Source organism: Phocoena sinus, chromosome 10 (assembly GCF_008692025.1).
Source record: "Phocoena sinus isolate mPhoSin1 chromosome 10, mPhoSin1.pri, whole genome shotgun sequence".
Taxonomy (NCBI): Eukaryota; Metazoa; Chordata; class Mammalia; order Artiodactyla; family Phocoenidae; genus Phocoena; species Phocoena sinus.
Window position 1 is genome coordinate 84,102,756 of NC_045772.1, and position 14,182 is coordinate 84,116,937.

General features: G+C 35.8%; 1 protein-coding gene across 2 annotated transcripts in view; it reads left to right on the forward strand.

Moving 5' to 3' along the window:
- The window catches only part of SOX5 (SRY-box transcription factor 5), a 401,370-nt gene that overhangs the window by 250,316 nt on the left and 136,872 nt on the right, over positions 1-14,182 (forward strand). The gene's annotated exons all lie outside the window — the stretch shown is intronic.

Genomic DNA, 14,182 nt, shown 5'->3' on the forward strand with positions numbered 1-14,182 from the left:
TCAAAAAGACACATGCACCCCAGTGTTCATTGCAGCACTCTTTACAATAGCCAGGTCATGGAAGCAACCTAAATGCCCATTGACAGACAAAAGGATAAAGAAAATGTGGTACTTATATGCAATGGTAATATTACTCAGCCATAAAAAGGAATGAAATTGGATCATTTGTAGAGACGTGGATGGACCTAGAGACTGTCATACAGAGTGAAGTAAGTCAGAAAGAGAAAAACAAATATATATTAACGCATATATGTGGAATCTAGAAAAATGGTATAGATGAACTGGTTTGCAAGGCAGAAACAGAGACACAGATGTAAGAGAACAAATGTATGGACACCAAGGTGGGGGAAGCGGCAGGGGAGGGTGGTGGGATGAATTGAGAGATTGGGATTGACATATATACACCAATATGTATAAATATATAACTAATAAGAACCTGCTGTATTAAAAAAAAAAGAAATCAATCTATAGATTTAGCAAAACACCCATGGTATTGCATCATTCATCTTTATATAAATGATGTTATTATGGGTAGGCAAGTTACAGTGCTTTTTTTCTGGAAGGTATCAAGTAAATTTGCCGAGTATTAAAATCAGCCACACTAACATAGATTTTTGCAGTAATACAAAATTTACTATTTTTGAAGTTATTTACAATGGTATATTATATAATAATCCTTCTTGACAAGACTTTAAAACTTTTGATTATATAAATGGCTCTGTGTTCAATGGATTGTCCAGTTACAAAAATATTTCACATTTTCAGCTTAAGAAACATCTACCATGCCCTTTCTGGTAATTTCACACATGTTTTATTTTCAGTGACAAATGTTCTAGTGAGTGGCTTATTGCTAGAGTGTCCTGGCTGTCCTAGTAGAGTTAGACAGGCATCTGAGTAGTAAGTTCCAACAGCGACTGCGAGGCAACTTCCATTATTACTCAAAAGAGCATGGATTTTTCACATCCTAAGGAAAGGAACTAGACGCTAACTTGCCCCTACAACGGTTGCATTTGGGGGAGATGTGCGAAATGTTATTTTTGTTTTTGTTTGCAGGAACATTGCTTTAAAGCCTTTTTTCCCCACATATATAACATTGTTCATTACTGGCTCAGTATACTCTTTGCATGATACAAACAAACAAGCCCCCATACACTAGCCATTCACACCAGTCCAGCACCTGCTAGCTAAAAAATTGAAATTATGCACTGGGGAAAGTTTGAACAAAAGAAATGTAAGCAGTATAATCACATTTATTTTCTTAAACAAAATAAGAATAAATGTATAGATTTTGAGGATGCAGCTGTTTGCTATTTACTTGAATTTTTAGTGAAGGGGTTTCTGGTTTGGGGTTTTCTTTTTGTGTTTTTGGTTTTTGTTTTTAGCATATACAAGGTTATATCTACAAATTAAGCTCACTATTCTTTATGTGTTTCCATACCTTTAAGTCACATTGCTTTAAATATTGCTGGTAACTGAGGTAGCAAAAAGTTCAAGTGTATTTAGTGCAAATGATGTCTCATATTTGAAATTATTTCCTAATCTTTTTTATGTGTGCATTGGCAATTTTATCATGAACAAAACCTAACTGCAGTTCTTGGTTTGTTTCAGTAAAGATACATCAGAGTTCTTACTTTTCTGATCTCCTAAGGAATAATGAAGTAACCCAAAAACCTAACTGTTGACATTATTGCCACTAAACCTAGGATCTGAGGAAGATGATGGATTGGGTGGTAAACAACGGCATCGGTGATTTGCCATGCTTTGGGTTATTACTTAGAGAAAAAAATCTTGAATCCTGAATGAAAGTGAAATAGAGCCCAAGATCCATTGTGTAAAAGGAATGTTTTAATAAACTAGTTACTATTATAAGAAGAAACTAAAGCTAAAACACAAGTAGACTTTTCTAATAACGAATAGCTTCTTTTTTTTTATTGGAGTATAGTTGCTTTACAATATTGTGTTAGTTTATACTGTACAGCAAAGTGAATCAGCTATACATATACATATATCCCCTCTTTTTTGGATTTCCTTCTCATTTAGGTCTCTAATTAGATCACTGAGTAGAGTTCCCTGTGCTATACAGTAGGTTCTCATTAGTTACCTATTTTATACATAGCATCAATAGTGTATATATGTCAATCCCAATCTCCCAATTCATCCCACCCCCTCCCTTCCCCCTTGGTATCCATACATTTGTTCTCTACGTCTGTGTCACTATTTCTGCTTGGTAAATAAGATCATCTATACCAATTTTTTCAGATTCCACATACATGCATTAACACATGATATTTATTTTTCTCTTTCTGACTTACTTCACTCTGTATGACAGTCTCTAGGTCCACCCATGTCTCTACACAAATGACCCAATTTTGTTCCTTTTTATGGCTGAATAATATTCCATTGTATATATGTACCACATCTTCTTTATCCATTCCTCTGTTGATGGGCATTTAGGTTGCTTTCATGTCCTAGCTGTTGTAAACAGTGCTGCAAGGAACATTGGGGTGCATGTCTCTTTTTGAATTATGGTTGTCTCTGGGTATATGCCCAGGAGTGGGATTGTGGATAATATAGTAGTTTTATTTTTAGTTTTTTAAGGAATCTCCATACTGTTCTCCATAGTGGTTGTATCAATTTACATCCCACCAACAAATGCTGGGAGAGGATGTGGAGAAAAGGGGACCCTCCTGTGAATAGCTTCTTAAATAATCACTTCCATTGACTTATACTGAGCATCCGTGATGTGCTAGGCATTAAGCTGGGTATTGTAGATACCGATATGAGTGAGCTGTACCTTACCCTTAAAAGCAGCTTAGCCATGGAGACAGACATGAATAATTTCAACCTAATGGGATAGTCCCACAGAGTACAGACAGCAGAAGGAAACATTGTTTTTTGAATACAGCATGTGTACTCTTACCATAGGTTTTTAGCATCTTCTCTTCCATTTTCTTGGAACACTTTTCCCCGAGATAACTGAGATGTTTATTGTCTCACTTCTTCCAGGTCTTTATTTATGTCACTGCATCACTGATTCCATATTTAAACTTGTAACCTCCATGCCAGCATTCCTTTTCCTCTGCCCTTGCTTTAATTTTAGATTATTTAAATAAAATATAGTATGAAGATGTAAATCAAAGTCAAAGTGCCCCTCTTGCTATAAAAATATTTTAAATCGTAATAGAATTTTATCTTTTAAAGATAATTTAAATGTAACCCATTTTTATGCTGACAAAATATACGGGAATTAATTTTATCACAATGTTTCTGTATTCATTATGTAAACCAGTATTTTTATTTCAGAAAGTTTATTATATCTTTGTTTTATAATTTGTTAAGAAGAATCAAAGAATTTAACTGCTAGACTTATTGTCTTGGCTACCTATGTGATAATGTGTAAATCTCCAAATTACTTGTTTTTCTATCAGTTTTTGCTCATAAATTAAAATTGGAACGACAACACCCGACCTGCTTATCTCCAAGAGGCTGGATAAAGTAGAAATGAACTAACGCATGTACAAGTGCTTTATACAAATGCAAACATTATTTTAATATAAGACAGGAGTATTTCAAAGCACATTCGGTTTTGCTTCTGGCAGAAGTGAAGTGATACATTTTTTAAGGTCGTCTTTATTTTTTGCTTTGGTTATTTTTTTTAAGTTGAGATATAGTTCACATACCATACAGTTCACCTTTTTTAAAGTGTACAATTCAGTGGGTTTTAGTATACTCACAGTGTTTTGTAACCATCATTACTACCTAATTCCAGAACATTTGCATCACTCTAAAAAAAAACCCTGTACCCATTAGCAGTCACTACTAATTCAAGCTTCTCCACAAAGTGGTAATTTTTGAGGCATAATATTTAAAGAACTTATGTCGAACTGAGATTTGTATTGCATGTGAAAAAAAGATCACTAATAATCTATTATAGGCTCTTGAGCCAAAATCATAAATCAATAAATAGTGAATTTTATTGTTTTCTAATCATGGGCTCCTGAGAAATATAATTGAAAAAAAATTATATTTCACGTTGACTATTATATTTTATGTTGTCTTTCATTTGTGTGTAAATGACAATTGACATAGCAATTCATGACATAAAATAAGATTGTATTGGTATTTGCAAAGCTTGATTCTGTCCATGTGAACAGAGAACCATGCATACTCATAGGAACCAGCCTGTTTCATTGTCAAAAACCATGCTAAGTAATACAAATAGTCACACACATTTGAGGAAACAGTTGCATTATAAAGAAAGACTTTTGTTTTATCAAGTAACAGCTACAAGCTGTGTAAAATATGACCTTTAAGAAACAGATGATAACCTAATCCTAAATAATGCATCATTTGAGATATTTTAATCATCGCCTTTTTAAAATTATTTTATTCAGCTCAAAATTGTCCTTGGCAAATAAAATAGCCCTGTTTTTACCATAGTCTTTCACAATAGCTTTCTTAATTACCACTGTATTTTTGCCACCCTTAAGTTTCTTGATTACCAACTTTCAAAACAGAGATACTTTTTCTTGAAGTCAGCAAATATACTTTGTTTAAGCATGTATTATATTTACAGTAAGTGTCATCATTTTGGTTTGCATGAGTTTAATATACATTAAAATGGTGCTTTATAAGGACATAATGCTTAAGTTTTGAAAATAAAGGCTACTATTAGACAAGAAGAATATTTAAGTCAAACCTGCATAGTATTAAGAATGAAATTCCATCGCCTTCAAGTGACAGAGGTCTTAATTCTACATCATTTGAAAGTGGTTGTATCACAGTAAAAATGCCAGCACTAAACACGTCATACAAAAGTAAAAATGTAAGAGTGAAATGAGCCATTGAAAGGAAGAGTCAGTGACCACGTAATATTTCAGTTTCTATTATATCCAGTAGCAATCTGGTTAAAAAGAAATGACAGTCGCCCTGAAGGAAATAAAGTGGAGGTATTATTGTAGTAGTAGTTTGCAAAGAAAATTGCACTGTGTCTTGACTGGATTATTTCTCTATCCTTGCAAACTATCCCCACCTCTCTGTGGTGCTGCTTCTTGCGTTCTTTATACAAATTGAGTTTGTATCATCTAAACTCATAGGGCCCAGGGGCCTTTTGGTGACAGGGAGGAGGAGGAAAAGGGGAATTAGAAAAAGAAAATGTGACAGGCAGTTTTGAAAAGAAAAGCAATTTTCCTTGTGGGTCTGTTTCTAAATAAGAGTTCTTCAATGCAATATTTTGCTTCTGCAGAAGTCAGTCAGAATCAAGCTCATGCTTGTGCTGTTTTGTGGGGCTTGGCACTGACAGGTTTTATTTAGGAGGGGTGGGGATATAGGGGGATCGGATGTGGGGAAGTCAGTATTTTGGCTGTATCAGCCCTAGAGGCAGAGTTAGCACTTGCATTGGGACAAAAGTATTTGTAGTCATCAGATAACTTTGCAGTCAGCTTCAATAGCATCACTCTTTTTTTCTCTACTTTTTTTTTTTTTTTTGGCAGCCAAGCTCTTAGTAGAACCATCTGTCTTTCTATTAGTATTTTTGAGGCCTGTTTTGAAGCCACTTTGCTTGGCAAAGTCATTTTCATCCTTGGAAACGATTTTTAAAAAAAGTTCTGTGGCTTTTTGCCGAAGAAGACTACTATGTAAAAAAATCCACATGGCTGTTCATTTTTGTTCTAAAAGAATATGACTACTTTGTCTTTGTCTTGAATCAAATGAAATTAGAGGTGATACAACTTCAGTGTGACTGTTGGCAAGTGAGAGGCAGGGATTGCAATTTGCGCAGTGTTTTTATGTTTCTGTATCACTCAATGAGATTGTCTTTAGTCTTCCAAGTAGATTAATTGGAAGATAAATTGGCTCCTTTATTCTAAATTTTAGTGTAGGGTTTTTTTTTTTTTCATTTTCTAAATACCATTGCATTGGGTAGGATAAGCTTACGAATCGACTTTCTATTATGTGAGATGAGAAAACACAGACTATTAGTGGTCATTGACGATCCCATGCCTCTTCTTGCTAATGGTGGAAAGTCAGCTTTGTTATCCTGGTTACTCCAGTTTGGGTAATTATATCCTGCCTACCTAAACCCCTCTTGTAATCTCATTTGGAATATTATATTTTCCATTTTCTCAAAAACTGCTGTATAGTGTCTCTGTGTGCTTCTAAACAGCTGCTATGCTTCCCACCAAAGGTGGCTGAATTTCAGTTGGAGGTGGATTGATCCCTAAATACCATGTGTGCTTGAATACTATGGTACTCATCGGACTAAATTCTTGAGGAACATTTGAAAAGTTTCAGATTTTACATTTTATTTGTAATCGTGCTGACTTAAATCATATAGCTGCCTTTCATTTTAAGATTTGTGTATGTAGTTTAAACAGGTCTTCTACCATAACTTCCTGTTTTTTGAGCTGTCACACAAACTGCTCCTTGGTATCACGGAGTAGTCCCTCTACTTTTCTGATTCCTGTATTTTTCCCAGTCAAGTAATGCCTTCCAGACCTCTCTTCCTGGGGTAAAGTCTAAAGCCCATTGTCGTTCAAAAGCAACTTTGATTTCCTCATAACCTATCCTTGCTGAAGCCCCCCTAATTCCCTGACTTTCCCCAATCTGTGACCAGAAACTCAGAAAAATCACAGAAAAGGGAAGACTGACAGCATCATAATTCATGTGGTCTCTTCTCAGGCCTTAGACTTTTCCATCACCCCTTTTAATCGTCTGTGGTTACTTTCTTTTTCATTTCTCACAGTAACCATCCAAAACTTACGTACCTTTGCTGAACTCCCTTACTCAACCCCAGCATCTCTCATTTTCAGCATATGATTTTACCGTCAACATTGGGAAAATTTCTTCCATCGGAACTGATTTTCCTTACCTTCTCATTTCCTTACCGGTAGAACATGATCGGCTTATAGCCACTTGTATAGCTTCATTCGTCAGGTCCCAGAGAATGAGATGTCATTCCCAGTCGAAGCGAATCCCCACACCTCCGCCTTGCCTTTCAGCCTCCTCTGCAATTTTGGCCCACCAGTTAATTGCTCTTTCCTACATTTCAAATTCTCAATTTCCATTTGCTCCTTCCAGCCAGTAAATGTGCTGCTACCTAAAACTCTGCTACTTAAATAAAAATCTGTGCATCCCTACGCAGCTGCCATCAAATGTCTCTCCTAATGCCTCACCCAGCCTTCTCTGAAGAATCTTCTACATTTGCCATCCCCTTTTTCTTGCCTGTCATTCAGTGCTCAACCTTTCGGAATATGCTCAACCTTTCAGAATATCCATTCTAGTGGATTTGTTGTTGTTAGATTCATCACCATCTTCTACTAAACTATTCCAGAAGATATTATTTTTGTCTCTAAAATACTCTTTCTGCTACACTTTTCACTATTAGGCACTACCTCAACCTTGATATTCCATTGGCTTTTGTGATACTGTACTCAAGATTTTCTTTATTCTTATCTTACCTGTCTGCTCTTAAGACTCCTCTTCCTCTGCCCTTTGTTGAATTATTGTTGCGACCCAGATGATTGTAAGCCGTCGTCTCTTTATCCTTCAAACCCTCTTCAGATTATCTAGCTCACTCTCATCAACAAGTGATCCCCCAAACCATAGCCTCTAAAAATCTCTTCACTAGCTTCAGACTGCAGTATCAGTCTGCTAGTAAGGTATCTCCAATGGAACATTATTTAGGTACCTCGAACACATGTGTTCAGAACCATATTCATATCCTTCCATGAAATCTGTCACTACCCCTGTATGTTTTGTTGTTGTTGTTTCATACCAGTATAAATAGTTATATAAACTAGACACCTGAAAGTTATCATGACTCTGTCCTCTTCTCCTTTTCTTACATATATAGTTTCTCTTTTTTTAGGTACAGAGATTTCTCATATACCCACACATTTATAGCCTCCCCCAACATCAACATGTACCTAGTCTCCACGCTTTGCCTCTCAAATCTTTTCTCCCTGTGCCCACCAGAGTATACCACCTAACCTACTTAAACGGTCCCCAGAGCCTACAGGGGGAATCTCAAGTGTCTTACAGTGAAACACAGACTGATTCAGGCAGACTTTCTAACACTGGTTCTCACTTACATTTTTTGCTGTTCTACACTGCTTGGTGGTTTCCTCCTCACATGGTATTTTTTTCTTGTCCCTGATAATTTGCTCATTTTTTCTCCCATCTGCTTGGAATTCTTTTTTCACACTCCCACCTCTTTGCCTGGCTAACTCCTACTTATCCATTCAGACCCTACACCTGCTGGACCTATCTCTATGAGGCCTGCCTTGACTTCTTCTGGCTGTGTTAGGAGTCTCTTGCTTGTGCTTCCATAGTATCCCATACAAGTGTCTATTGTTGAACTAATGGCAGTGTATTCTAATTATCTGTCCATTTGTCCGACCAAACTTAGAGCTTCTGGAGAGCAGGCATTGTATGTGAATTCATCTTTGTATTCCTGGGTACCAAAAAAGTATACATTCTAGTTAGTAAAAATGTTGATTGAATGAATAATAAACAGACCCATGGGACTGGAAGCTAAATTAATAATCTTAAATATCTACTTGATATATTAAATAGTTTCAGGGAACCACTGAAGGGTTTTGAGTAGAATATTTACATAAAATATAAAATATTTAACTATGAATAATTGATAAGTGTTTACTTGTTCTTTTACAAGTGTGATAATGTGATTGTGTTGGATTCATGAAATTTTAGAGGGCAAGATTACATGCACTATCTATGTGGTAGAATTATAAAAAGTGTTAAAACATAATATTCTATCTTAAAGTTTAAAAAGTATAGGAAGTAGCACCTTAAATTTGTTGTGAGTTATTCAAACTTGTGAATAACATGCCCCCATTAAAAAGACCAAAATTTTGTGACAAAAGTATCTTGTTGAAACTTAATTACAAATGTCACACATTTTAAACCTTAATTAGGAGCTTTAAGGGAATTCATCCATTAAGTTAAAGAAAATAAGTGAAGTTAGCAGTGAATAGGATTTGGAAATGGTCAAAACTGGCAAATATGAGAATGAAATACTAACATTATAACAAATTTGTTTTAGAATTTATCCAGGAAACATTATACTGTTTCGATGTGATACGTCCTTTTCTCCCAAAGGTGGGCTAATTTTCAGCATCAAGGAACTAAAAATTACTTAAGATACAGCAGTAATACAGTTGGTGCTCATTATTTGTGCTAGTTATGTCCTATAAAGTTGACATGAACACTGAATTATCAAATACTGGACGATTTTGCTCCTGGAGGAAACACAAAGTTAGGTTCCTGAGAGCCTTTGGTCACACTATTTTCATCAACTGATCGATACATAGCCTTGTTTTATGTGTGTTTCTGTTTAAAGACACCTTATTAATATTTATTATTGATTCTATGTGCATTTTAAACAGCAAAAATCAGCAAAATTTCTTGCTACTTTGCACAGGTCTGTGAGTGACCACAAAAGCTCTAGTACAAGTAAATTTGGGAAGGATACAAGTAAATCTTATTGAGTAGGCAAATTGGCAAATACAGAATCTGCAGATAATGAGGATCAACTGTTTTGAAATGTGTTTTTAGTTGCATAGATGAATTAACCACACATTTTATATATATTTTACTGTTTACTTTATTCTGAATATTACTACAATGCTCTGTAATTTTTCCTATGCTATTCTAAAATAAACACATCATTGGGACTGTGAAATTAGGCTTATTTTTCATTTTAGTTCTTCCTCTCCCTTGAATTCCTCGTCCTCCCCACCCCCAATTTTTCCCAAGTGTTGGAAAAGAGTACTAGATTGTTAGGAGATGTAGTTTCAGTGTTAACTTTGCTCTTACCTAAATGTGGGATCTTGAACAATTTATACGACCAAGCTAAGTCTCATTTCTTTATCAGCACAATGATTGTGTTATGCCAGATAATCTCTAGGCTCTCTCAGCCTTAAAAGTGTAATTCTACATTTGTGGATCTTGGAAAATTCAGACACTAAAACAAGTTACAGTACTAAAGCAGGGGCTTCCCTGGTGGCGCAGTGGTTGAGAATCCGCCTGCCAGTGCGGGGGACATGGGTTCAAGCCCTGGTCCGTGAAGATCCCGCATGCTGCAGAGTAACTAAGCCCATGTGCCACAGCTACCGAGCCTGTGCTGTAGAGCCTGCGTGCCACAACTACTGAGCCCATGTGCCACAACTACTGAAGCCCATGCGTCTAGAGCCTGTGCTCCGCAACAAGAGAAGCCACTGCAACAACAAGCCCATGCACTGCAACGAAGAGTCGTCCCTGCTCAACGCAACTAAAGAAAACCTACGTGCAGCAACAAAGACCTAATTCAGCCAAAACTAAATTAAAAAAAAATTTGTTTTAATAACTAAAGCAAAATGTTTTTTAATAATCATAATAAAATACACAGATTTTTTTAAGCCCCAGAATTTATTGCAATTTATTCTTAAAATACTAAATTTTTTACCTGAAAAATTATTATAAATTATTAGAGTATGAATGAATTACCTGGGTAAAAGCTGTCACACACAAGTAGATAGACTTATGTACATGCAACAACCAGTTAAACAATATAACAAGAACACATTACCTTTACGACAGCAAGAAAAGTATTTTTTAAAAACCTTACAAATAAAATTACCAAGAAAACTACAATAAGTATATCAAACAAAAGAAGATTTGAATAAAAGATATAACCTGTTATTGGCCATCAAGCCATTAGGTTAATGAATTCAAAGAGAAATTCCATGTCCTAAAATTATCGTGGAAAAATAAATGTAAATAAAGCCGGGAAATGTTTGAAAAAAGAAAATAGTAATGATAGAGTACTGTAAAAGCAAAGCTTTTATAATTAAAACATCATGTTATTAGAACATGATAGGCAGGCATATCTGTCCATTACGGAAGTATGTAATAAATTTCCAGTATTTCTGTATTACTTTTCTATTTCTTCATGCGTGCATAATTCTAAGAATCATGGATTTATCATGATGTATATGACCTTTTATCTATACATTAAGAATAGGAGCACAAAGCAGCTGGTATTTCATGCTGCCATTTTTCTTCAGTGAAATTGAATTCCTTCCCGGTCGTTAAAGAACTTCGTTTTCCACAGGCCTTTTGTGGACATTTGGAGGTGGGGCACGAAGAAGTAATTACAGACAGGACTATATAATACATTGTTCTTCTTTATTTATGAATTATCAATTCATATAATAATTTCAGCTGCTGCTGTAAGCTCTAGAGTTACAATAATAAATAAGTTACAGCCTCTTTCCTAAATAAGTTCATAGGTCATAAGGGAGCCTCAACTTATACAAGTAACTATTATTCAACACAGTAAGTATTGTGTTAGCTTTATGAGGTTAAAGAAGTAACAGTTCTTTCTGCCTGAAAATTGGCACCATAAGAAAGAAGTGCTTCACAGGCCAAGACATTATGTGGGTCTCAGAAGCCTTTGAAAAATAAGTAGAATTTCACCAAGAAGAAAAGAAAAAGAGAAATTACTAAAAACAGAGGAGAAGATACTTTTGAGCCTGTTCAAGCGTGGAAAAACACCTAGTATGCAAGGAACCCTTCATGACCCATTGAGGCAGAAGTACAGAATATCTGAAGGAGGGCAAGATGAACTAGGAACAAACTGTGAAGAATCCTGAATACCATGTGAAGGGATTGGGTCATTATTCTCTAAGTAAAAGCAACCATCAAAAGCTTTTCAGAAGAGGAGCAGGTGAAATACAGATACAAGACTCATTTAGAAGGAACTCTATGAGGAATATAGTTTAATGCCCTGTAACAGGCAGAGTCTCCCTTCAACTACTTATATACCTGAAAGTCCTTTGTAACTCAAGGCAAAATATGAAGAAGACAAAAAGATTTGTTGACAGTGACCTCAGCATTCTTTAAGACAGCTCTTCTCAAACCTGGATGCACATTGGAATCATCAGGGGAACGTTAAAGAATGCTGATGGCTGGGTCCCACCCCTGTTGATTCAGATTTAATTCACCCCTGTTGTCTAGGAAACAGTCTGGGCATTGGGAGTTTTTCAGAGCTTGCCAGGTGATTCTAAAATATAGCTTCAAGTTTAAGAACTACTGCACTAAAATAAGAAGCTATTGTTTCTGCAATTGTAGAAGATATTTTTCCCAAATTTTAAGGTCTCTGAAGTCTGGATGACTCTTACAACCCTTGTATGTGTTTCATTTGAAATTCCTTTCTTCTTCCCTCTAAAGTGCTCTTATTAAATTCATAACCATCTTACACATTGTATAACCAATGGTGTCTTAGAAAGGAGGAGATGTACTATATAAAATATAATAACTTATGATGAAATGTAAAGGATACATAGTAGCTAGTGATGATCCTTAACCAGCGTGGCTAGTTTGTTGTTTCTTGGTTTGCTTGTTATTCTGGTCAGCGTCCTCTTCTTACACAGAACTAGCGCCCATCCTGTTTTGCGTTCAAACATCTCCTCTTGTTTCAGGCCACTTTTTCCTACATACTTGGTCGATATGCACTTTCTAATTTTTGAGACTTCAGTCAATTGTTTTCCATTGGTGTCTACATAAAGTTTATCTTTTCTCCAGTATGTTCAGAAAATGTGGGCTGTAGTGATATAAGCTTTTTAACCTTCAGTTCTAACCTTAAAACATTCTCTTTTTGTTTTCCTGGTTGTGTTGTTCACTTTTGGTTTCACTCTGGTGGCAGTGATAGGTTTAAAATCCTTTTGGTTAAAAGAAATACTTTGCAATTTGGAGTCATTTCTGAAAACAGATTCCTCATCCTTACAGTGCTTGTTTCTCTGTTTGCCTGGCTGGCTGGCTGGCTGTCTCTCTGTCTCTCTTTCTCTCCCCTCACCCTTCCTCCTTCTCTCTCTCTCTCATCCCCTCCTCTGCCCCCTCAACACGCGCGCACACGCACACGCACACACACACACACACACACACACACACACCAAAATCTCAGAAATACCTCAGAGGTTTACTATGAAAGATGAAACGGTGGAGAAAGTGAAGGTGGACCTTTAAAGTGAGAAATTATGAGAATTATCAGAATCGTGTGTCTAAGAATGTGAATGCCAGTGAGAGAAAGGGAAAACAAGTCCGGAGATATCTCAGAGTTGCCGTTAAGGTTAGCGACTGAATTTTTTGTTTGCTTGTTTGTTTGTACATGTGTTTGTTTTACTTTTAACCATTATCCCCACTGTAATGTAAGCTCCATGGGCATAAGATCTTGTTTGTTTTGTTTACTATTATGTCTGTACTACCTAGCTCATTTTCTTATACACAGTATGTGTTTATGAAATATTTATTTGTTTATTTTCCAAATAACTGACTTAATGTGAGGAAGAAAGAGTAAAGGAGAATAAAGTGTCAGATGTGATCTTTAGCATGATCCTAAATTCTCATTCGTATGTTCTCTGACAAACACTAACCAATAACCATGTCCACCAGAGAAATCTTGCTTAAATATTTGGAAAAAAATCCTAGGTATTTTAGTAAATGACAACCTCTGCATTAGTAACAATGTGACAAGGCTGCAGAAATGACTGCATTAGTTTATATTTCTAGAAATTACTGTTCAATTAAAAGAAAATAGTGATTCCATTGTATTAGATTATTTATTTACTGATATGAACCCTACATCCTGAGAGTGACACCGGAAAATTAAGGTGTATTCTAAAGATGGCAACCAAAAGAGAGGCCGTGTGGTTTGACGAGTGGTTCAATTGCCTCAAAAAGGATAGATGAATTCAAAAGATCCAAGGGACTAGATCATAGACGTAGTTTTGACTCCCCCATTCCATGGCCACAGGCAAGTCAGTTTTCTTTCGGCCTCAGTTACCTCTTCTGTAAAGGATGGGGAAAGGCTTTATTACTCTCTAAGCTTTCTTTCAGCTCTTTTATTCAAGAACTTAAAAAAAACACCTTAGTATTATGCATGAACATGAGAATTATCTTCAAGTAATGAAGAGCTGTTCATATATAAAATGGTACCAGTTTAATTTTGTTTTAGAAGGTAGAATTAGTCCTAACAGGTGGGATTTACAGAAGGAGATTTTAGTTCAACCTAAGGGATACTTTTCTAATCATTATATTAATGCAGTAAGAAAAGACTTGTAGTGTGAAGCATGGATGCTTCATCACTGTAAAGGATATCATCATGTAGGGAAATTATTCACCA